Here is a 4,062-nt window from a genome sequence, read left to right as displayed (position 1 = left end):
TTCACTTTGTGTTCTCAGTATGTATTATAGATCAGTTACGCAAGATTTAGAAAAAGACAAAAGGTGGAAATATGCCTTGTTTTACAAACTTCGATTTACCTTACTGCTGTTCACAGCTGAAATGACACCAGTAGTCTGACCCGCATGCAGTGTTCATAATACCACCCCTCCCATATGTGCTGACTTATTTTGAAATAAACTGGCTACTCTACAAGTTGGATGGTCTTTGAGAGAAGGAAATGCTGATCTAACTACTGCCACTTGTGTAATACAAGCTTAAGTAAATTGTTAAATAAAATGGTTGTATTAAATTAACCAACAGGAAAACCCCTCTTTAACTTGATGCAGATCAAAACTAAAATTTCATAGATTTCATAGACATCAGGGCTAGAAGGGACCTCGGGAGATCATCGAGTCCAGCCCCCTGCCCCAGGGGCAGGAAGTCAGCCGTGGTCACAGGATCCCAGCAAGATAAGCATCCAATTTGCTCTTGAAGGTGTTCAACGTAGGTGCTTGAACCACCTCCGATGGCAGGCTGTTCCAGACCTTGAGGGCTCGGATTGTAAAGAAATTCTTCCTTGTGTCCAGCCTGAAACGGTCTTGCAGGAGTTTGTGACCATTCGACCTCGTCATCCCTTGGGGCGCTCTGGTGAACAAACGTTCCCCCAGATCCTGGTGGTCACCCCTGATAAACTTATAGGTGACCACCAGATCACCCCTGAGCCTGCGCTTTTCCAGGCTAAAGAGCCCCATGGCTCTCAGCCTGTCATCGTAAGGTCTGCTTTCCTGACCTCTGATCATGCGTGTGGCTCTTCTCCACTCTCTCAAGCTTCTCCACATCCTTTTTGAATTATGGAGCCCAAAACTGGACGCAGTACTCCAGCTGTGGCCTCACCAAGGCTGAGTACAAGGGGAGAATGATGTCCCAGGATTTGCTTGAGACGCATCTATGGATGCACGCCAGCATTTTGGTCGCTTTACTAGCCGCAGCATTGCAGGCTCATGTTCATCTTGTGGTCAATGATGACCCCCAAGTCTCTTTCTTCTGTAGTGCTAGCCAGCGTAGCACTGCCAAGCCTATAAGGATGCTGCAGGTTTTTCCTCCCAAGGTGCTGAACCTTGCATTTTTTTGGTGTTAAACACCATCAGGTTCTTGTCCACCCATTTGCTGAGCCTGTCCAGGCGAGCCTGGATCACTCGCCTGTCTTCTGGTGTGGATGCTTTGCCCCAAAGTTTGGTGTCATCAGCGAACTTGGCCAGTCCACTCCTGACTCCAATGTCCACACCATTAATGAAGATGTTGAACAATATGGGTCCAAGGACAGAGCCTTGGGGGGACCCCACGGGTCACAGGGCACCACGATGATTGACTTCCATCAATTACCACTCTGGTAAATCTTTCTTCTTGCCAAGCAATGGGAACTTACATCTGTAAGACATTGTATGAACTTGGATGCTAAATCAGCCAATAATTAACCAAAGTAAATAATACAACCATTGCTGTCCAACTGCTTTCCAGTGCCTTCCACTACATGGCATCAGCAAACAGGAGACACTTAGGACAGACAGCATTGAGGGAGAACTGGTGTGAACCAAGAAACAAAGAACAGCATTCCTGAGAGTGTCTCTATTGCAGACTTGAACAATAGTTCCCCCCTCGTAGCCAAAGTTAGATATGCACCTCCAAAAGGCTATAATTGATGCATGTCATTTAAATCTGCACAGTGAGTGGCAATGAGGAAAACTTTAAAAGCCCCAAGGTAGTTCACATAGCCTTAACTCCATCCCCTTATCCATGAGTATGGTGATAGCCATCAGTTACATGACGGCACTTCTCAATGTTTTCCAGAACTGTCTGCTTGATTTGTCAAGTAGTTCATGAAATAACTGTTTTTCTTTTATTCTCACTTTCCCTTAATACAGTGTTTCTCAAACAAAGGGTGATACAGAGGAGGGAGTGGAAAAGCAGGAGAGATGGACAAATGGGAACCCTCTATACTGGTGGCTTCTGGAGAAGTTACTGTGGTTGTAGTGACAGAGCTACCCCTTAACTATCCATAACGTGGCACTGGGGAGACACTCCAGTATAACAAGCTTAGAGGAATATGTGATGAAAAGTTTAAGAACTGCTGTTTTAGAGTCTTACCTTGTTGGCTGAACAGCTTCAACTATATTAAAATAACTAGCTTTTTTTTGAGAAGTGCTCTTCCTCTGTGGACATGGTGTCTTAGTTCATAATTGTCGCCAGGGTTCAGATATTGCAGCCAATATGCAACTGGGTGTTTTCCAGCTTGAGCAATGAAGCATTGAGCTTTAGGCTAGCTCTGTTTGTTATGGATGTGACCTGGACAACCTGCCCGTTGGAAGCTTGTAGAAGGCTTGCAGATTCTGTACCTGAACTGCTAAGTTTCAACTTTTACTTTAGTTATACGGGTCCTTGGATCCCCCCCAAAAATGGGTTGGTGTATTTGCTTGTGGTACAGGGCAGATTCCATAACCTAATGGTCAGCAGGGCAGTAAGGGGAAGCTGGCAGGGATGGGAGCTGGGCTTGGGGAAAGTCTGTGTGCCAGGCTCCCAGTCCCTCTGGCTTCTAAATCGCCACCCCTGCCACTGAAGGGGAAGTTGGTACAGCTGAGAGCCAGGCTTGCAAGCCTACCTTGCCACCCTTGCTGCTCCTCACTCCCAGTGCTGGGCTTTTAGGAGGCAGTGGGAGCTGGAAGACCTTTCCAGAGCCCTACTCCTGGCTGCTAGCTTTTAAATTGCCAGCCCACTGGGTAGTGGGACAGCAAAGGGAAGCTGATGGGAGCCAGCAAAGCCCCCTGCCTCTTCTCAAACTGGGGACTGCCCAGTTTGAGGAGGAGGTAGGTAGGGAATGGTAACTGCTCTTCCCCTCCCCTCCTGGTTTATGGAAGTGGGAAAGCAGCTGCTCGGCCTCAGGAAGGCAGAGAGCCTTTCCCCAGACTCCAGGAGGAGTTCAGCTGTGCCCATGTTCAGTCTCTTGGGAGAAGCTCTCCTGGGGTTAATTTAACTGGTTGTTCCAAGGTTATTTTTCTCCCAGAAAATACCTTGGTTTCTACCAGGAGAAGAGTGATTCTCTGCAACCAAAAGAACTACTTGCCAGCAGGCACTGTACGTATGCGAGACGTTTGTCTTTGTGGCTCACTCAAGCATGTCAGCTAAAGGCTCCTAGCCATGCATGCACATAGGGACGAGGATCCATCTCAACAGCGCTCCAAGAATCAGGGCACTGATTAAACCTGCTTGCTTCTTCAACTCCCTATCTGCATTTCCCCTGGGAAATTAGAGATCTTACACATGGAGGGAAGAGCCCTAGTGAGACATCTAGTCATCCCTTGCCGAAGCAGGATTGCTCACATAGACATGCTCAGTAGGGCCCCCACAGCTTTCCTCAGGAGGGTATTTTACAATCCCACTAGCTTCAGGAACAAGGATTTTCCTTGTAACCTATTTCTTCATTCCATTTTCCACCTACTAGCCCCTTCCAGAAGTCGCTCTAAAAGAGGATACTGCTTCTGGAGCAGGAGGTGGAATAGACTAGTGGCCCCCAACGCATGCTCCTCTTAATCCTGCCATGAAAATGAAGGAGCAGGTACCTTTTTTATAAGCTTTTCCTGTATGAAGATTAGCCTGCTGCTGAGACAGCTTGGTTGGTACTTCACTCAGTCCAGAAGGCAATTTCCCAAGACATGGCTAATGGGCACCATGCCAACCGTGGCTGTGTGTCACTTCTGCCACCTTGCTGGTGCTATTCTCCATCTTTCTCTTGCAGCACTAGGATCCAAATCCTTGAAGAGTGGTTTAGAGTCTCAGTGCTTAACTGGTAGACACTGCTGCCTTGGGGAAATCTACAGCCCTAGATTAGGCCCCCAGTCTCCCTATACGCAAGGTAAGAGAAGAGTTAGACCTCGAAGAACGGGACTCCGATGGTATAACATTGAAGAGGAAGCTGTGCACATAATGGCAGGTACAGCAGCAAAGCTGAAATGTTTTAGGAAGTTGTCTCCTGTCTCTGGGTGGAGGCGGCTCCTCACTCTTTTTGG

The sequence above is a fragment of the Crocodylus siamensis genome, chromosome 2, assembly GCF_052110815.1.
Source record: "Crocodylus siamensis isolate JL-2025a chromosome 2, ASM5211081v1, whole genome shotgun sequence".
Lineage (NCBI taxonomy): Eukaryota > Metazoa > Chordata > Crocodylia > Crocodylidae > Crocodylus > Crocodylus siamensis.
The sequence above is the reverse complement of the archived record's forward strand: the minus strand, read 5'-3'. Positions refer to the sequence as shown.